Source organism: Phocoena sinus, chromosome 1 (assembly GCF_008692025.1).
Source record: "Phocoena sinus isolate mPhoSin1 chromosome 1, mPhoSin1.pri, whole genome shotgun sequence".
NCBI lineage: Eukaryota > Metazoa > Chordata > Mammalia > Artiodactyla > Phocoenidae > Phocoena > Phocoena sinus.
In genome coordinates, this window is record NC_045763.1 from 18,789,710 (window position 1) to 18,811,436 (window position 21,727).

Consider the following 21,727-nt stretch of genomic DNA (forward strand, 5'->3'; position numbering starts at 1 on the left):
AGCAGGGGCTACTATTTGTTGCGGTTCATGGGCTTCTCACTGCGGTGGCTTCTCTTGTTGCAGAGCACGGGCTCTAGGCGCGCGGGCTTCGGTAGTTGTGACACAGGGGCTTGTAGTTGTGGCTTGCGGGCCTAGAGTGCAGGCCCAGTAGTTGTGGCACACGGGGTTAGTTACTCTGCAGCATGTGGGATCTTCCCAGACCAGGGCTCGGGTCCGTGTCCCCTGCATTAGCAGATTAATTTTTAACCAGTGCACCACCAGGGAAGTCCTCGTCTGTACATTTTTAAGACCTTGTTTTCCTATGAATTAATTAGTTCATTTGCTCAGTCTCCTAACAAATATTTAGAGAGAGAGAAATACTTCTGTGCATCAAATCTCTGATTACATTGTCTTTAATATCTAGTGGTTTTGCAGAACATGGACACAGGTAAGTTCTTGGACTCGGGTCAGGGTAGCAAGTAAGAACCCAGGAAAGTTGTTTTTAAATGTGGACCAAAGTGCAGAAGGGCAGTAATGAGGAACCTGCTCACGATTAAGCCTCACTAAATGAAGACTCTAACTGTGAGTTGCCGTAGTGGAACCCCACTAAGGGCTGGGCACCTACCTCACAGCCTTAAACCCACTCCTTTAACCCTCCCATTAACCCCACAGTGGTAGAATTATCCCCATTTTGCTGATGAGAAAGCTGATGTACAGAGAAGTCCACGCTCTGTCATGTTCCTTGTGCACTTCTACTATGTGCCAGGCACTGTTCTAGGCATTTGTGTGAGAGCATGGACAGACGAAAATCCCCGCCCTTGTGGAACTGACACGAACAAGACAACAAACGAGATGAGTAAGTGAAACATCTCATATGTCAGGTGGTGCTAAGTGCCATGAAGAGAAATAAAGCAGAGCAGGCGTTTGGGGCAGGGGAGGCTGCAGTTTGATGTAAGGTTACCGGGAAAGGTTTCAGGGAGAAGGTGACCTCCGGGCAAAGAGGGGAGGGAGGGGGCCAAGTAGATAACTGGCTCAGAAACTTGCCTGAGGTTACTAGGAAGTATCACTGGGCACTGGAAGGGCTGTTTGTCAGGCTCTAAAGCCAGGGCTCTCATTTCATCAGGCCTCTTTTTTCAAAAAGCAGCTCTGCTGTTCTCCAAGCAGGGTGTGTGTACAAGTCTGTCCGTCTGTCTGTCTGTGAACAGTGTTATATTTTCCTGGGGCTGATCCTGTGGGGGCCCAAGCTTCCCTGACAGCTCCCAGGGCCTCAGGCCTCACATTATTGGTTTTCATGGAAACTTGGCAACTTTCTCCCCCCACCCCACCCTTTGCCCTGCACCACATTCCAATGGCTTTATTTGTGTGCCTTGGAGGCTGGCCAGGGCTAGGCCTGGGACAGGTTGCCATGGCGATCTCCCACTCCTTTCAGATAGAACTTCTCAAGGATGTTGCCTTTGGGCCTGAAATAGTTCAGGCCTGCTCTCCGCCACTGCAGGAAGAGCTGAGTTAGGAAACCCCTTTCAATCAGCTTTTGAACTTGCACAAACCCAACCCTGGGTGAGAAAGACTTCTGGGGGGGTGTTCTCTAGGGCACCCCAGATTTGGGATTGGGAATGGTTTTCCTTGGGTTACTGGAATAACTACTATCAGTTGTTACATACCAGGTGCTGTATTCAGAGACCTGAGACCTGCAGAAACAGAACAGTTTTTTAAAAGCTCAACTTTACTGATAAATCTGCATCCAATAAAATGCACCCATTTTAAGTGCACAGTTCAATGAGATTTGACAATGTATATACACTTGGGTAATGACCACTACAATTAAGATATAAAACTTTTCCATCACCCCCACAAAGTTTCTTCCTGCTGCTTTGCAGTTATCCTCCCACCTCCCCAACCCCTGGGCCCAGGCAGCCACTGATCTGCTGTCTGTCACCATGGATTCATTTTGCCTTTTCTAGAAGTTCATGTAAATAGAACCATTTAATATGTGCACTTTTGTGGCATGTGTCTTTTGTTCAGCATGACGTTTTTGAGATTCATCTGTGTGGTTGCCTGTTTATTCCTTTTTATTGCTGGTGCTATTGTATGGAGTGACTGTAACAGAGAACAAGCCTGACTCCATATTGGATCTAGTCCTTTAGCGCTAACCCTTGAGCTCTGTTGCCTGTGCTGAGTCATGCTGACTCTGCACCTTTGTGAAAGAATGTTGCCTGTAGCCTGAAATATACAAGATAGCCCATCCTCAAGGCTCTGACCTTTAAATGTGTAACACTTTTCCATTCTTATAAACATGAAAAGTTGCAGAACAGAGAATAACATTTGTTTTGTGGGAGGTTTATAGGAACACCGTGACCTGACCTACAGGGACAGCTGCAGGAACAAAGGGTTCCAGCACCAAGAAGTTCACAGCAACCAGCTACCTCCTCCCCCCCACGCCCCCAGCCCACCCTCCCCTTTTAGTATAAAATAAGCCTGAATTCTAACTTGGGTAAGCTGGTTCTTTGGGACACTAGACTTCTTGGTCTCCTGGCTTTCTGAGTAAATTCACTCTTCCTTGTCCCAACAGCTCGTCTCTTGACTTGCTGGCCTGTTGTGTGGTGGGCAGTACAAGCTTGGACTCCATAACGTGACCACAGCTCGTCCATTGTCTTGCGGATAGACATCTGTGTTGTTTTCCGTCTTTAGTTATTGCAACTAAAGTTGTTATGTACATTTGTGTATAAATCTTGTGTGAACATGTACTTTAACCTCTTCTGGGTAACACCAGGGGTGGAATGGCTGGGTCATGTGGTAAATACTGTTTAACTTTAGAAGAAACCGCCACATAGCATGTTTTGAGGTAGCACTGACCGGGTGCAATTGGTTTTTGCTCACAGGGACTAGAACTAGTGCAACTGAGCTCCCCTAAAACCGAGTTCCTATGCTGGGTTTATGATTAACCTCTCAGTTCAAAACTGTATTCCCTTTATTATCCCACCCCAGTCCCCTCAGGATTGAGGAGTATCAAAGAAAAGCAGGGATTGAAACTGAGCAGGATTCTGTGGGGCCTTCCCAGGTGCAAAAGCCCCTCTGTGTCCCGTGTTTCTTGATTGTAGAAAAAGGCTTTAGTCTCCTAGGACTTCCCTGAGTTCCAAAGAACAGAATCAAGCAATTACTAATTAGGGAGGTGAGGGAATGCAGAAAAAAGGAAAAGCAGTCTAGAAACAATAGTTCAGTGGATAAAACAGAGTCCTAGTTCTTCCTCAAGGGATATAGATAACGATCTGATGCATATTTTTGAGTTGTTCTTCAGATACTGAGACCCCCCCCCCCCCCCCCCCCACACACACACTCAGAAGGATGGTGACTACTTGCTGACCACAATCACGTAGATCCTAGACTGGTTGCCACCAGAAGGTTGATGATTAAGATTCCTGAAACACCATCCTGTTACCTCATCACAAACCAATCAGAAGAAAGTCTGTGAGCTGCAGCCCTCACCCCAGGTGTGGCCTTTAAAAACCCTCCCCTGAACACCATCTGGGAGTTTAGGTCTTTTGAGTGTGAGCTGCCCATTCTCCTTGCTTGGTGTCCTGCAATAAAGGCTGCACTCTCCTTTACTGCAACCTGCTGTCAGTAGATTGACTTTGCTGTACATTGGGTGAGTGAACCCATGTTTGGTTTGGTGACACTACCAATACCTTGTGAGCAGGGTAGAGCAAGGATTTCAAGGTAGCAAGAAGGGAGAGCAGGGTCCTTTATCAGTGAGTAACTTGCCTGCCTATTTAGGGATATTTCCATGGATACCTACTGGTAGGTAGCTAAGAACAGGTGGGGAAAGAGTCAGGTAGTGAAGTGGCCACAAGGAAGAATGTTTAAGGGCAGTAGTGTGACTGGGTGAAGGGGGATTGGGGGTACTTTAGAAAGATGTGGGTGTAGTGGGGAGGGGACTCAATCACACACCCCAAAATCTCAGTACAAAGTCTGGTTTTCAGTGGTTGACAGTTCTCCTTAAGGCAGCTTGCTTTTCTGCCCCATTTTCCACTTCTGAATATCCACTACTGTCCAGGAGAAAGGAAGGCAAAAAGAGGAACACATATCTGCTGTATCTGCTCTCTCAGCACTAGACATACTTTTCTTATTTAATCCTCCCAAACACTTGGCAAGGTCTGTGTTCTTCATCCAGTCTTTGAGACCAAATGTATTTTAATGAATAATTGTAGATAATCATCTAAGGAGGGTGTTAGGTGGAGTCACTGCTCTTCATAAGAAAGGAATAGCTGGACCTGGGGGGTAAGGCTGGAGGGGCATCAGCAGCTAAGAGGGTGAAGAGGGGCTGGAAGATGTAAGTGAGAGAGACAGAGAGAGGGACAACTGTAGCAGCTGCTAAAGGGAGAGGAATTTGAATAAAGAGCTGAAGGCTGTAGAATATGCCACCACAAAATATGACTGTAGGCGTTTAGGCCATGCCACGCCCCAAAGTATGCTGCTTTGATATATCTATTATTTTGAACTGTAGGCATTTGAAAAACAACAAATGCATGGAGAGGCTTTCTCTGATCTCCCCTATCTGCCTAAAGATAAATCCTCCCAAAGGAACTCAGATGTCATAAATCCCCTCCCTGGGAATTTCGTTAACAGGGGAAGATTCATTCTTATCGTAGGAGAGGAGACTGGACATCCATACCACACCCAGGTAACTTTGTCACAAGCTATCTTATCTCCCACATATTCTTCTAAGAGCCCATTCATCTTTCCCCAAAATTACATACTCTCCCCTAAGAGGCCTACATCCCCTTACCTCTTTCCCTATTAACACAGTATTTAATTCTGAATTCTAAAGCCACCTCTTTGGGGTGCTCATTTTTCCTGGGTATCTCCCATGTATACATGAGCCATACATGTTAATACACTTCTGTTTGCTTTTTTCTTTTATGCTTTTCTCTATTTTTTATTACAAGGGTCTCAGCTAAGAACTCATAAGTGTAAAAGGAAAATTATTTTTCCTCCCCTACAAAGTCAAGATTTTGGGGAAGTTTTGCTATGTGATGTGTACTATAATTGCAGGAAAAATATACTCATTTTTGCCTTCAGAGGTGTGTGTGTGTTTTAATGTGATTATGTTTGAAATTGATTTTAAGTCTTGAGTGGGTTCATAGAGGCTCAGTTACTTGTAAATAACATGTAAATGGAGAAACAGAATCATTGAGTGAGTAATTTGCCCAAGGTCACACAGCTGGATCCAGATATGAACTCAGTTTCCTGACTCCAGTGTTCTTTCCCAACCCACTGCACCGTTTGCTGAGGTTCCAGGAACCTGCCTTGGGTGCCAAGATAAGACACTGTCCTCTGTTTTGTAGTTCCCCATTTTTTTTCAGTGATTCCATCTACAGATGGATGGCTGGTCTACATAACTTGTGAAGTAAACCAGAATATGTCAAAATATCCCTTTTTAATGTAAGAATTATTTTGAGCTGAAGGCAATTAAGAAATAGCAAATGCAGGAAAAGCTCTCTATACCTTCCCCATTTCTGCTTAAAGGCAGGATATAAATTTTCCTTTACTATAAGACTCTGGACTCTTATCAGCCCAGAGACAAACGTTACTGTAAACAAACAAACAAACCATTAATTTTCCCCCATGTATTTACTTTCACACAGTTTGTTGCCCTTTGAAGCTTAAAACTTCTTTCTTTTGACCTGCCATTGCTCTACAAATCGATTGTTCTTTGTTGAAGATGCTACATAAGCCTGAGTTCTAAGTTACCTCCTTAAATCACTCATCTCTGAGTTTCTCCCATGTTTATATGAAATATACATGTTGACAAAATTCTGTTTGTTTTCTCTTGTTAATCTGTCTTTTGTTACAGAGCCCCAACTGAGGAACTTAATTAAGATAGGTAGAGGAAATATTTTTCCTCCCCTATACCTGACCTCTGAAATTCACACATGTGGTGTTTGAATCACAGAAGACAAAACAATATCTGCCTGCAGAAGTCTGATTAAGAAACTCACATCCCTGAGTCCCAGTTTACAGCTCTGTCTGCATGTTGAGCTTCCCCTGCATATGGTATTAGTTTTCTTATTTTCACTGTGTGATGAATATGCTACCTGAACAGAGGGAGAGAAGGTGAAGGAAGGCCTAGGGCTTCGGAACTGGAAGTGGTTTCAAAGATAACTTAGCCTGATTCCCTCATTTTAGAATGAGGGAAGATCTGAAGCCCAGAGGTGGGAAGTGCCACCCCCCTCCACCCCTCCTCTCTGGTCCTCCCCCATTTATGCCACCAGCATTGACTTATTTTTAAGCCTCCTCTGTGAACTTTCTCAGTCTGTCCCAGTGTGCTGATTCCCCGCCCTGCCCCTTAAAATTGTCCATTTGCTTCTTTATGCCTTTCCTCTCTCTGCTCAGATTGCTATCAGTGGTCTGTTTGCATGGCTGTCACCGTTAGGCCGGGAGCTTTCTGAGGGCAGGGACAATGTCTAGCTCAATTTTTTGATCCTAATGCCTAGCACAGTGCCTGGTATATAACCAAATACTCAATGAATTTCCTTTTATTATAAATGTAATGCACATTTATAAACCCTCAAACATGTGGAAAGTATGCTTCACTCTCCCACAGCTCCTCTCTCCAGCCACCCATTCAGTCTCTTTTGTGATCTTCCAGACATTTTCTGTGCATATAGAAAGCATACATAGGTTTACCTGTCTTTAAAAACATAAGCCTCTTGCTATAGAAATGATTGTTGCTTATTTCTTTTTCCCAGTACAAATTTAAACAAATAAAGCAATTTTGTCCAAATTCACTGATCTATTTCTGTGTAATTAACCATTCTCAAGCTCAGTGACTTACAACAACAATCATATTATTTGCTGAGGTTTCTGTGGGTCAGCTGTTTGGGCTGCGCTGGGCGGCGTTTCTGCTGGTCTTGGCTGGGACTGCTCATACAACTGCAGTCGACTGTTGCATTGGTCGGGGCCTCAGCAAGGGTGATTCTCTGCTCTTGGGTCCTCTGTGAGCTTTTATGGGACTCTACTGTCAATTCTATTCTTGAGAATGGGCCAGGGATTGAAGATGGCAGGGAGCAGGGCCCCTTCTCAGTGACACACTAACACTTAAGCTTCCCTGCTCTCCTCCCCAACTCATCTCTCTCCTCTCAATCCTGCAGCTGGAAAAACTGCTTTTACTTTCTTGCACGTTCTTCTGAATTTATGGAGACGTAAATATTGTGCTTTGAATCTTTCATGACTTAGGTTTTAAAATTCGACAGCCTTTTCCCCTCCCAACCCCCACCCTCTTTTTTTCAAATATGACCTTGGCCATAAATTTCAAAGGTCTATTTTGAAACTAAAAAAGCTAAGAATTGACTTTCTGTTTTGCTGCCTTCTCCATGACTTCCTGGAGGGTAAGCTTCAAATGCCCTAGCTGCTTCTTGATGAGGGGAAGGATTCAGGAACAAAAACCACACTGGGTAACACTGTAAAACTCTACCCTCCTGCATGGTTAGAGCTGTTTATTTACATAGGCCTAGGTGCACAAGGGAAAATAATTTGAACTTTGCTCTCACTTGGGGGTTGAATTTACCTGGGCATGTTTGGTGTCGGGGTGGGAGTAGACTGGGTAGGGGGTTAAAGGATCCACATCAGCTCACTTGTAGGTGGAATTGTGTTCACCGGGAGAGGCGACAATAGGGAAGAAGGAACGTGGCCATGCCAGGCTCAGCTATGGGGCCTTGGACAGGTGTGGGCGGTGGCTCCTCCACACAGGGTGAGGCAGTAGCTGGAACGCTTGCTGGTGGCTCATGGTTCCACCGGGGAAGGAAAATGCTCCTGGTGTAAAAGCTGAGAGTTGCGGGACCAGAAACCCAAGCAGAGAGAAAGTTGAGTCCTTCCCCTGCCAGCAGGTGATAAGCGGGCTGCAGAGTCAGGTGTCCAAGTGGCATTTGGGGTGGTGCTGTCGGCAGCTTGTGGACAGGAGTTGAGGTGGGTGGCAGGTGGGCAGGTAGCAGCAGCAAGGTCAGGAGCCCAAGGGTGTGGATCTGGGTGATAGGTAAGGAGAAATGCAAGAACTCTTGGCACACGATGACTGCATCCAAACCCCTACACTAAGAGACGCGACCAACCCTAGCATGGCTTCTAGCAGCCTAAGGCTGTGTCCCAGAGACCTCAGAACCCGCTTTTGAGTTCCTTCCTGTCTGGAAAAGCTCAGGGCTGTCAAAAGAATTTGCTGTTTGTTTTAGCCAATGCCTGACCTAGGTCTCTGAAGGCTTATTCTCCTTCTGTCCCTTTGAGATGTGTATGTAACTCCTACAACTCAGGAGTGTCTTTTCCAAGGACCTGAGAGTCATCCCTTTGAAAGGCACTCATCAGGAAGGCTAGGGCCTCCAGTCTCCCAGTCTCTCCCCTCCCTACTCCCTCATTCTCCCTTTAAAATGCCCTAGTCACCTCTGCGCAAAGTGCAAAGTGCGTGGAGCTCAGCAATATACCTACTGTCGGTAGTTACTGAAGAAAATCTGTTTTTGCCGTTTGAACTCATGTCCAGCTTTGTTTATCTTTGACAGTTGCTGAGGAATTGGCAATGGCCCGGGAAACTCAAAGCTACGGACGCATGAGCGGCGAGTCAGAGGTGTGCTGGTGTCCAGGCCAATGTGACAAGGACCGATGGACCGGTGACTTGGACGGCATTGGTTTGGGCGGCGTTTGAGGACACAGTGGGGCCTGCAGACGGGGGGCTTTGGTCCAAGAGGGGCAACAAGATGTGCAGTCCGGAGTGGTTGGCTGTCGGCAGATAACATGGGAGACACCACCTCCTGGCAGCCCTCGAAGAGATACAAGAGGGGGCCAGGAACCCCAGAAATGAGGCAGCTGGCATCCTCCTCCTTCACACGTGTCAGTGTTGGACCACAGTCTCTCTGTTGATGGGACCACATTTGTGCACACAAGCCTTAGAAGGAAGCCCCTGGGTGTTATTGTGGCAATTCTTAGAGATTCCTGTTCACCCATGAATCTCTTTATTGGGGACCATTTCTGGACGTCATGGTCACTGACCTCTTGACTGAGAGGAATTTTTTCTTTTTCCAAGAAGGAGGGAAAAGTTCCTCCTGAGGGGGAAAAAATGGTGAAAAGAAAATTCTAGTAAATGGAAAATGATGTGGAAGGGCCTTCTTGTATGTGATAGGTAAGTGAATGGGCTCTCAAGATGAGGTCAGACTTTTGGGAAATTAAGGAAGCCCCATGGAGGGGTGGGGTGGGGGAAGAGAGCTGGAAACAGGGCACAAAGCTGAGAACCCAGGACCTGAAGGCTCCCTGCCTGCCCCATGGGTGACCAAGGGTGATAATTTCAAGCCTGAATTTCGAGTGATATTCAATTTTTATATGTGGGCCTAGTATTTGCCATAGTATTTGCAGTTAATTATGTTTCCTTCTATATTTGTGTGTTAAGATGAATCACTGTTGTTCCAGATACTTTTCTGAGCTAAGTGGAGGGGGGCACATGCGAAGTGAGGCCTGCGGAGGGGGTGGGAGTGGGTCTGGAGAAAAATGATTTTGCTTCCGTTTTTGGATTCGTATATATACTTGGATAACTGCCTGTTTGACTAGGGCTCGTTTGGTTTGGTTTATGGGTCTGCCTTGCTTCCCTGCCCACCCCCACACCCCCCCAGTGTCTTAGAACAAATCTTCACCTTCCTCCAGGGCAGGTGCCTATGTGTCGCAGGAAAATGGGGCACGAGAGGATGGTCATGTCCCAGGTCTCGGGCAAGTGACCGATAGGGATGGGGTAGGCTGCCAAGTGAGGGTCCTTGGCTTTGCACAAGTAAGAATTCAAGACCGAGCCATAGTAAAGTGAAAGCAAGTTTATTTAGAGAGGTACACATTCCATAGACAGAATGCTGTCCTTCTGAGAAGGGAAACTCGTCCCAGGGCATAGGGCCGTTTTGGAAAGTGATAGCGCCCCGAAATATGTTAGTTTTTATGGGCTGGGTAATTTCATAGGCTAATGAGTGGGAGGATTATTCCAACTATTTTGGAGAAGGGGTGGGAATTTCCAGAATTTGGGCCACCGCCCACTTTTGGCCTTTTAGGTAAACCTCGGAACTGTCATGGCACCTGTGTGTGTGTCACTTGGTTTATGCTAATGTATTACAATGAGTGTATAATGAGGCTCGAGGTCTACTGGAAGTAGAATCTTCCGCCATCTTGGGCCTAGTAGGTTCTAACCAGTTTTTGTCGAATCCCTCCTGTCTCATGTGGGGTGATGTTGGCCATTCAAAAGCCCTAAAAGGGTTAGGATGCAAACAGAAACATGATTTACTCTTCCCTCTTTCTCCAATCCTCAGGGCTGGGGAATCAATTTAGGGAGACTGCCGCCTCTCAAGGTTTCTTCTCTCTAGGCAGCTGAGGGGAAACCGAGAGCAGTGGAGCTGCTTGGTGGCGGGAGGCCGGCACCAGGAGCCATCCTCTGTCACCTGGGGTTAACTGGGGTAGGGGGTGCTCCCAGCCCTGGGGCTCATCCCCTTCCCTCTTCTTAAGTTCATAAGAGCTGATGTCAATTTGGGCTTAACCTTTAACTCTTTCCACTTCTTACTTCCAGACAAATTAGTTGATCAATAGCTGATTTGATCCTGATCATTTAGCCACAGATTGAAACTTTTTCCATTTCATCAGTCTCACTTTTCTTTTTTTTCTTTTCTTCTTAGTTTGGGTTGAATAGACACAGCTCTTTTCCTTTATTGCATGCTTTATTTTTTTGTGATTTAAAACTGTTCTCACCGTGACAATTCCTTCCAGATGCACCTGTAACTTTCCATTCCTCATTTTCTCACCACTTTCAAAGTAAATGTTATTTCTACATTGGTTACTTTTGTAATTTTGCCTCTTATTAGTGCTTCCAAGATTCTCACAGGTGTTATGCTTATTGGTTATTATGGGGTTGACAATGTGTGAACAATTACTTGGGCACAAGGATGTCAACACAGTTGAGTAATGGACTGTATTGTTCACCATGGCAGGTCTCAAGTGACCTTTCACTATAGTCCTTGCCATCTGTTGGTGGAGGGAAGTGTTGACATTCTTTTTTCTGGAGTTTTTCTTTTGTGAATCTATAGACATTGAAATTTAAGTGGAAAAGCTTCTTTATACAGATTCTTCTGTGGTTTTAAAAGTAATTCATTATAGGGGGGTGGAGGAGGGATGGATTGGGAGTTTGGGATTAGCAGATGCAAACTATTATATATAGAACAGATAAACAACAAGGTCCTACTGTATAGCATATGGAACTATATTCAATATCCTGTGATACCATAATGGAAAAGAATATGAAAACGAATGTATATATATATGTGTAACTGAGTCACTTTGCTGTACAGCAGAAATTAACAACATTGTAAATCAATTCTACTTCAATAAAATAAAATTTTAAAATAATTCATTATATACAAGAGTTGTGTTTCCTTGTCAGTGCACCTAGATCTGCTTCATTCTCTTTGTTCTGTGTAGTATTCCACAGTATAGGTACACTATAACTTATTAAAAAATTCCCCTGTGGATGGACATTTAGGTTGTTACTAGATTTTTTTTTAACTACAGATAATTTTGTAAAATACATTTCTTTAGGTTTAAATGTACTTTTCTTTGATTTTCATTGAAGCTGAGCATCTTTTTGTGTGTCTATTGGCCATGTCAATAAGTAGACTTCTACTCCATGATTTTTAAGTGCTACACAATTACACGAAATGGCTTTATCACTAATTACCATAGCCCTTGATGTTGGGCATTGTGTTGTTTCTTTACTAATCAAATGTTTTTTATATCTCCTGAACTGTCCTTCAGTAGGGGTAGGGGTGGGGGACTTGTGTAGCTGACCAGCTGTCTGAAAAATGTCTTGCAGTTAATGAACTGGCTTATGTCATCCACTTGGTTAGGTGGTTTCAGATATTTGTCTTTTATTGTGGAGACAGAGAAGCATAATTTTTGAACTGTTTGTTCAAACACTGAGCGCCAGCCAAAGTCCACACTCTCCTCTACTATTCTAAAGAATACTGATCAAATTATATCAGAACTATTTGTTTCCTTTTTTGATTGATGTATATATTTGGTTAAGTGCCTTTTTGATTAGGACTTGCTTTAATTTGTCCATAGGAAGATTTAAGGCATCACTATTTGTCATATAAGAGGAAACACAGGACAAACGTTTTAGTATTTTAAAGGGTTTTTTAAGGGTACTTGTCCAGTTTGTGGAGCTGACTAGAATAACCTTCAAAGATTTTACAGCAGCTTGAATTTGGTTTATAATTGGTTTGTTCTGATGTGTTTCTCTCGATTGATGAAGCTGCGTCCTATTTGATAGATTTGAGCACATACTTCTCTTTGAGCAGTCAGCTGATGATTATAAACTATTTGATTTCTTACCATGCTTCCCTAAGGAAAGATGCTTGCCTCCCTCTCTTCCTCTCTTTTTCTTTTATCTATTGAGGGATAACACAGAGATTACAAAGTTCATAGCCAGGCTAATCCTAAATGCTTGATGGATTTTCACATATGTACATATCCACATGACCACCACCCAGATCAAGGTGGAGAATGCTTTCAGCAACCCAGCCAGCTCCCTCAAAACTTCCCAGTCCATACCACCCCGCTACTGGAGGTAACCACAGTTCTGACTTCTATTATCATCAGTTTTGCCTGTTCTTGCACATACGGTATGTGCTCTTGTGTGTGGCTCCTTTTGCACAATATTTTTGTTTTTGAGATTCATCAAAGTTATTGAGTGTGTTATGGAACCAAACTTGAGTCTGCTTGCCCGCGTGTAGTAAAGCTGATCTACTGATACCGGTTGTGGTGAAGGAGTATGTACCATTTATTGCAGGGTGCCAAGCAAGGAGTCCAGGCAGCTAATGCTCAAAAGGCCCAAACTCCTTGATGGCTTTCAGGGAAAGGTTTTTAAAGACAGGGTAAGGGACGGGGGTCATGGAGTGCATGACTAGCTTGTGGACATACTTCTGATTGGTTGGTAGTGAGGTAATTGGGAGTCAACACCATCAGCCTTCTGGTTCCAACTGGTCTGGGGTCTCCATGCTTGTGGATAGCATACAGTTAACTTCTTCCATCTGGTGGGGGTTTCAGTATCTGCAAAACAGCTCAACGGACACGGCTCAGAATATTATCTATAGCCCTTGAGGAGGAACTAAACGTCCCTGACTCCGTTTAATGGCTAAACTATTATTATTTTGTCTTGCTTGACTGTTTCCCTTTGCTTCTGCATTTTCTCACTTCTCTGATTAAATTTACTCTTTGGAATTTGGGGAAGGCCTAGGAGGCTAAAGTTTTTCTACAAACAAGAGGAAGGTGCAGGACATAGGGAGGTCTGTCCCAGGAAGGCCCCATAGGGTCCTGCATGGACAAGCGTACAGAGGGCTGTTTTGTTGTCATTGCTGTTGAGTAGCAGCCCATTATATGCCTCTGCCACAGTTTATTTGCCCGTTCATCTGTTGACTAATTTGAATTTTTCCCAGTCACTGGCTATTACAAGTCAAGCTACTAGGAACACTCTGTACATGTCTTTTTGTGCAACCATTTCTCTTGGGTGTATACTTAGGATTGGTATTGCTGAATGAGAAGGTAGCCATATATTTAGCTTTAGAAAATTCTGCTAAACAGATTTCCAAAGAGGTTGCACCACCTTATATTCCTACCAGCAAGAGATGAGCATTCCAGTTGCTCCAAGTCCTTGTGAACATTTGTCAGTCTTTTTAATTCAGCCATTCTGATGGGAGTGTTGTGATGTCTCCTCATGGTTTTAATCTGTATTTCAAGGCTACTTGGTTCTGTGGGTCACTCCACCCAGGCTTTTACTATTTATCTGAAAAGCCCTTATATTTTACATAGTGGAATATGCAAATGTTTAAAATGGTTTCTGAAAGCTCAAAGGTGCAGCATTACTCTTATTATTATTAAATTTTTTTTGGCTGCACCACACGGCTCGTGGCATCTTAGTTCCCTGACCAGGGATTGAACCCAGGCCCTTGGCAGTGAGAGCACAGAATCCTAACCACTGGACCACTAGGGAATTCCCCCTAAAATGGTTTCTTAGATGATTGGACAACTTTCACAAATTTGCTTATTCCCAGCCTTGGCATCAATAGTCTCATAGGCTGAAGAATGCCTCTGTGTGTGTGTGTGTGTGTGTGTGTGTGTGTGTGTGTGTGTGTGTGTGTGTAACTGGTAAGTCTCTGTTTCAGAGAAGAAGCTTTCTCTAGAATGTTCTTGGAATATGGAGTCATGCCAGGTGATTCCACCTCAGATCAGGTATCTTTTCAGTTTTAGGAAAGGGCTTTGTCCCTGAGATTCAGTTTAAAGCATCTGTTTACATAGGATTGGGAAAGGAAATGTGAGAAATAGGAGCAGTTCTGTCTCAAATATAAATCTGGGTAAGAAAGGCCTGAAGGAGTGAATTTTGCTGGCCTTAGACAATTACTGGCAGTGCAGTGACTGACTGGAAGACATCTTGGATAGGACCATTGTTAGATTAGGGGTGCATCTCATCACTCTAAGTTTTAACTCAAAAATCACCTTCTCAATGAGGCCCACCCTGATCGACCTATTTAAAATGTAACACTCTCCTGATCCTCTTTACCTTGCTCTTTTCTTCCCCCCAAAGCCCTTATCATCTTCTAACCTAAATTATCTTTTCATTATTGTGCCAGTTACAAGCTATTTTAGCTCCAACTCACCTTCCTATATTCTTTGCAATGCTGGTGCTGGGACTCTGCAAACTACATTTCTGCTTTGCCAGCTGGTCCCCGTTAGACTCTGCATAGACAATGCCTGAGGGAGGTTGCAGGATGGAGGAGGAGGAAGGGACTTGCTCCTCCCAGTTTGCTTCCTGTTCCGGTGAACATCTCTCCAGCTACATATCTTCACCCCAGCAGTGGCAGTTCCTTCCTGTAGCAGCAGCTGAATCCACTTTGCAGTGTTTTTAACACCTGCAGAAGCAGCTTCACTGAACCCCCTTCAGAGGTACTGGCACCAGCCGGGCAGCACCCTTCTCTGTTCCCCCACTCCTCCCTCCATCCCCACTATAATGGGAGCTTCGTAAGGGCAGGGATTTTGTCTGTTTTCCTCACAGAGCCATTCCAAGCAATTAATACTGCACGTGGGCACTTTGTAAGTGCTCAGTAATATTTGGGGGCTGAATGAGTGTGTGGGTTCATGGGTGGATGGTTGCTGGTTTATGACTTCATGTGAATAACTTGTTTGATTGAGTTTTCTATTTAAGTTTTTGTTTAATTCTGAGCCAACATTATCTGTAAAGTGAGGTTTAAATAAATTAGAATGTCATGTTCTTTTTTGAGATAGATGCAGTCCTCAGAACTTGGGTATTTTGACTTAAGGTTCATCTAGTGAAGTTTTGGGGACAGCCTTGGATTGGGAGATAGAAAAGCAGGTTAAAGCTACTAATGACAGGGACAGCAGAATATTACTTTGGTCAGTGGTCAGCTCAGGAAATCAATGTATTTAACAAAACATGTTTTGAGACAAACTCATTCTAGACCAACCAATAGCCTTGCATTCTGCTTTTTTAGAAACTAGAATTTTACAGTCAGGTCACGATCACTGGTACAAGCCCCTGAGTTATAGAGACAGGAGTAGAGGAAAATCTCTCCAGCAAGAAGCAACAAGACCAAGTAAGGTCATAGTGACAACTTGCCCAAACAGAATTAATGCAGTGGTTTTCCATTTGATCAAAGAACAAGTGAGTGATTAAGATCCAAAGGTGTCTTGAAGTGATCACTTCAGCAGCACATATAGTACTAAAACTGGAATGAAACGGAGAAGATTAGCATGGCCCCTGCACAAGGATGAGATGAAAATTCATGAAGTGTTCCATATTTTTCAGCTCGCTCACTCAAACACGGCAGAAGACAGCCCTCTAAGACTCAGGAAGTGGGTTCTCACCAGACACCTCCTCTGCAGGCATCTTGACCTTGAGCTTCCCAGCCTCCAGATCTTTGGGAAATGAATGTTTGTTCTTTAAGCCCAGAACAAAACAAAACAACCCCCCCCCCCCCACAAAAGTATCTTGGAGACACCAGTGACTCAGAAAGTCACTGTTCATTAAAATAACTTTTTTTTAAACTAGAATTTTAGTTCATCAAGCACCATTTAGATAGTGATACATTTTTAGTTTAGTTCCGAGTTAGACCTCGGAAACTAAACCTTTAGTTAGACCTTTAGTTCCGAGTTAGACCTCGGAAAATTCTTTTAACGATTTTATTGTTCCTTTTTACAGAGCTGTAAACATTGTCACAGGCCTCCAGGACAGTTTAGACTGAAAGTATTATTATATATACTTTCAGTATATATATAATATACTGAAAGTATATTACTTACCTGCAGCATGGGTCATGGAGTTGCTTCTTTAAGTTTTGGCTTCTTGTGAGGAAAATGGGATCATTGAGTAACTTTGGTCACTTTGTTAATGTGTGTGTCTGAAGCTTTCACTCATAGCGATATTGCATAGAGAGGGGTTTGGTGCACTCATTTTATCAATATTACCAGTGTTGCTATATCTACTAAACGCTTTAAGAAAAGAGTCTGGTTCACTGGGTGTTTGCATGGGGTAGATATCTTCTTAGAGACCGACTTGTGAACCTACACTGAGAAACCCCAATGCTTCCCAGCAGTTTATGAGCTCAGTGGAACAAGGTAAGGTCTTTTCCAGCATGAATCTAAAGAAGTTTTCCTTTGTTGGTCTTGAAAGTGGATCCACCAACCCAGGTGCAAATTGATGGCAGAAACAGGGAAGTGTACTGCCCTGCTGTGAATGATAAGATTTCACAAAACCCATAAGAGCTTGGCAGAAACTTACAGCTTTATGAGTGCTTTTGAAGATCTTTTTCGGGCTTGTTTTCTTTCTTTCTCTTTTTTCAATAATAGGGGTAAATCAGGATTATTTTTTATGCATCTTCTCCTGACAAGACAGTAGGAGTTCAGATTAGTTTACCTGTTGGAATTTCTGCAATGTTTATTAGCCAAAGGGGAGCGATTCAGGCCGCTTAATGTTTGTAGTGGCACGTATTTTAGCTAAATTTGTCTTTTATTGATAGAAAAAAAAGTTTCAATGCTTCTGAACTCTGGGGATCACTGAGACAATATAAACGGTCTTGAATTGGGAAGAATTTGGAGGTTTTTAAAAACAATCTTTCAAGTGAAATGAGCACCTCTGTTGTTTGACATAGAGAGGGTTGGTCTCCAGTGGGGATTAATATCACAAAGGAGTTTTTTAGCAACAGTGGCAGAAACAATATTTATGCATAGGAAGGCCTTAATTCTTCCAGGAAAAAACCCCACAAGACACTTTATTTAATTATGAAAGAGGACTGATAGAAATCAGCCCTGGGAAACTGACTGAACATCATTTGGAGGTGTGGGAGGGCTTACCTCATCATTCACCATCTTTATGGGCTGGCCTCATGGTGGAATAAGTTGGACGAAGTGAACTTCCTTGAATGGGTCATCCAGGAATCTACCTTATGCAGAAACAATATTACCTCTTTGTATATAAAACAAAAGTTAAAAAACTTAAAAAAAAACCACAACGGTGGGTTTGGCAGACAGGGTAATAAAAAGCCCCAGTCCAGTCTGATGTAAAACCTTCATACTTTCATCCAATTTAAAGTTTCCCTTTTTCCCAGGCTCAGAAGCCTGCAGAGTGGGGAGGACACATGTTTGGCATCTTCTCTTTTTCTCCTTTCCCTCCATCCCCACTCCCTGGGCCCTGTTTTGGGTCCCTCTAGGGCTGGGGCAGGGGGAGGGAAAGATTGTTTTTGGTGACTTCACTACTAATGACGTTGGTGCCAGATTACTACTGAAGTAGTGGAAATCTAAGGATGACTGTCCTGTGAGGTGATTTTGTGGATTTTTTTTTTTGCGATCCTCTCTCTGGGGACCCCCCTGCAGTTCCACAGAGTGGGGGATGCGGCCTCCGCTTGGCCACCCCATCTCAGTTCTGTGTTTGATGCTCTGAAATCCAACCTTTTATAGGTGATGTATCTGACCTCTGGCAGATGACATCTGACTCTCTGGGGTAGACTTCTTTGTGGGCGTCTCATTCCTGGCAGTTCCCCTGGGGTCTGCCCATGGAAAGCACGCACCTTTACCTTGCTGTCAGTCAGACTTCTCCCTGGAGATAGGTATTTTACTAGTTTCTTTTCTATCCTTCTAAGGATAGTCTGCGTTGTTTGTTTGTGGTGTCAGTTAACAATTTATTGTGTCTCAGCATTAAAGCCACTATTCATTGCCCTGCGTTTGACAGTTAAGATGGACCCCTGTAAATATTTCCCCTTTGCCAGCTGGCATGATAATCAGCCTTGTCTGTAGAGCATGCTTGGGGGAAACTGCAGGAGGAAGGGGGCTTCTCTTCAGGACCTCCGTGTCCTTTTCGTGCTCCTGTGATGCGCGGTGGCTAGCAATGTTCAGTGACCAGTGGTATGTGGGACAAACAGTCGTGCTCACGCTACTGAGTTTTAGAGTCACCCCTGTGGGCAGCTTCCCAGTGAGTTTCAGGGGCACCACGTGGGCATCTTCTAAGTGAGTTCTGTTGGCACCCACTGGGTGGCTTCCCAGCTATTCTTCTCCATTAAGTAGTTCCCTAGTGAGTTTTGTTCTCACCCAAGTGGGCAGTTTTCTGCTTGTCAGCCCTGGCCTATGGCATCTCAGCAAACCTCTCCCCCATCTAGTGGAGCAGCATCTTCTCTCATGAGGTCTGAATCTCTTCCAGATTTGTTCTTTCCTTGGGCGCTCTGCCTCAGTCCTATAGGTAAGGCCTGTTCCCTATATCAGCTATTGCTTCATTCTTGGGCATTCTCTTTACACCTTAGTCATTAATTACTCTAAAAGTCCTCTATTATTAGATAACAATACTTTACATTATGCTTTCCCAGTTCAAATTACTGTGTGGTTTCTGTCACCTGACTGGACCTTGACTAATACATTTGTCTTTTTCTTATTGATTTTTGGTAATTCTTTGTATCTGAATCTTAATACTATGTTATGTATTTGTTACATATCTTTCCCCAGACTCTTACTTATATAAAAAGTATGCATCTGGGGACTTCCTTGGTGGTCCAGGGGTTAACACTCCGGGCTCCCAATGCGGGGTGGGGGTGGGGGTGGGTGGGGCCGGGTTGGATCCCTGGTTGGGGAACTAGATCCTGCATGCATTCAACAACTAAGAGTCCGCATGCCACAGCTAAAAGATCCCGCCTGCCGTGACTAAAACCCGGTGCAGCCAAAATAAATAAATAATAAAAATTTAAAAGTACACATATGTATAATTTAACTAATTATAAAGAGCACACCTATGTATTATCCCTCCCAAGGTCAAGAAGTAGCACATTGTAAACACCCTGCAAGTCCCAGCCCACCCACCCCCCAACTGCCAATCACAATTCCATCTTCATCTCCCCTCCTCCCACTCCAGATAACTACTATCCTGGCTTTTTTTTTTTTTTTTTTTTTTTTGGTACGCGGGCCTGTCACTGTTGTGGCCTCTCCCGTTGCGGAGCACAGGCTCCGAACGTGCAGGCGGCCATGGCTCACGGGCCCAGCCGCTCCGCGGCATGTGTGATCTTCCCGGACCAGGGCATGAACCTGCGTCACCTGCATCGGCAGGCGGACTCTCAACCACTAAGCCACCAGGGAAACCCTATCCTGGCTTTTATAATAATACTATCCTTGCTTTACTCTAGACTTTTAGTACATCTCTGTGTGTCTGGATGTTAGCATAACTGACACAATCTTGGGCCCGTTTGGTTCCTCCTGTCCTTCCACTGACCCTACCTTGGGCTGTACTATGTAGCAAATCTCTTCTCTGTCGAGGGCTTTGTAGTTAATAGATAATGTTTAATGATTGTTAGGTCTGGGTGGCCTCTATGTGCCTAGTTCCCAAACAATGATGAAGACCTTGGCTGACTTACTCCAATGCTCAGCAGACTAGTTACTCATTCATAAATCTTGACTCAGGAGAGCACTCTGTGTTTCCAAGCATGTGCCCCCGTTCGCTAGGTTAACAATAAAATTGTCCCAGTGGCCCCTCTGTGCTGTAGAGCGCAGCCGTGAATGCTTCCGGCTGTCATCTGCCTGATCCCACTCTGTGAGCAAGTCAGCCTATAATACACTGACCCCCTGAGTGTATGCAGGGCCTGCTTCGTTTTTCAGTCTCAAGATACGCTCAGTTCAGTGGGCACTTCTCATTCTCTTTGTCCTCCAACAGTATGCATCCTCAAACAATGTAATTATGTTTATTTTTAGTTCTATATGAATACAGTCTTACTGGATGTGTTCTTTTTTTTTTTTTTGGCTGCCCCCGCGAGGTTTACAGAATCTTAGTTTCCCAACCAGAGGTTGGACCCGCGCCCTCAGCGGTGAAAGTGCCAAGTCCTAACCACTGGACCTCCAGGAAATTCCCTGAATGTGTTCTTTTTTTTTTGCGGTACGCGGGCCTCCCACTGCCGTGGCCTCTCCCGCCGGGAGCACACGCTCCGGACGCACAGCCCCAGAGGCCATGGCTCACGGGCCCAGCCGCTCCGCGGCACTTGGGATCCTCCCGGACCGGGGCACGAACCCGCGTCCCCCGCATCGGCAGGCGGACTCCCAACCACTGCGCCACCAGGGAAGCCCCGGATGTGTTCTTTTCTAACTTATGTTTGTGAGATTCATCCATGTCATTGTGTATAGTCCTAACTTATTGCTGTATAGCACTTCATTGTGTGAACATATAACATCTAGTGTATCCATCTTACTGGTGATGGACAACAGAGTTGTTCAAAGTTTTTAGCTATAATGAGCCATGTAGATATGAATGTTTTTGAACAAGTCTGCTACACTGGGCTCCTTCAACTGCTGGAGAGCCCCTCCCTGGCTGTTGTCTCTGCCTGCAGCATCCTTCCCCTGGGACATTCTCTACATGGCTGGCCCCTTCTCACATTTCAAGTCTCAGTTCAAATGTCAGCTTCTCAAAGAGACTTGCCTTGATAATGCCCCCTAAAATAGCTCCATCTTCACCCTTAATCTCTATCACCTCACCCCATTTACATGCTGCTATCTGAAATTGTTAGTTTTTTAAATTGATTTTTTTATTGTGGTAAAAATATGCATAATGTAAAATTTACCATTTTAACCACTTTTAAGTGTAGGATGCAGTGCCATTGTACATTCACAGTGTTGTGTAACCGTCACCACTATCTATTTCCAGAACTTTTCGTCATCCCACACAGAAACTCTACACCCATTAAATAATAACTCCCCCTTCCCTCCTCCTCTCAGCCCTGGGTAACCTCTATCCCACCTTTTCTTTTCTGGCCGCGCCATTCGGCATGCAGGATCTTAGTTTCCTGACCAGGGATTGAACCCATGGGCCCTGCAGTGGAAGCGCAGAGTCTTAACTACTGGGCCGCTAGGGAAGTCCATCTATCCCACTTTTTCTTTCTATGAATTTGCCTATTTCTAGGTTCCTCATATAAGTGGAATCATATAACATTTGTCCTTTTGTGTCTGGCTTTCAGGATACATTTATGTTGCAGCATGTGTCAGAATTCCGTTCTTTTTAAAGGATAAATAACATACCATTGTACGTAGGTACTACATTTTGCTTATCCATTCATTGGTTGATGGACACTTCAGAGTCGTTTCTACCATTTGGCTATCGTGAATAGTACTGCTGTGAAGTGTACAAGTTTCTGTTTGGGTCCTTGTTTTCTCTTGTTTTGGG

General features: G+C 44.3%; 1 long non-coding RNA gene and 1 other non-coding gene across 3 annotated transcripts; both read left to right on the plus strand.

Annotated features, from left to right (window-relative positions):
• Positions 1-161: 161 nt before the first annotated feature.
• On the plus strand, positions 162-11,390 carry LOC116762592. Of its 2 annotated transcripts, none has more exons than XR_004352288.1 (3): positions 162-3,622; positions 4,481-6,030; positions 8,520-11,390. It is a non-coding gene; the product is annotated as an uncharacterized LOC116762592 (long non-coding RNA). The 2 variants fall into 2 exon arrangements; XR_004352289.1 differs by having other exon boundaries at positions 4,603-6,030.
• Positions 11,391-15,740: 4,350 nt separating this feature from the next.
• On the plus strand, positions 15,741-15,850 carry LOC116745202. The gene has a single exon (XR_004347319.1). It is a non-coding gene; the product is annotated as a U6 spliceosomal RNA (small nuclear RNA).
• The last annotated feature ends 5,877 nt before the right edge of the window (positions 15,851-21,727 follow it).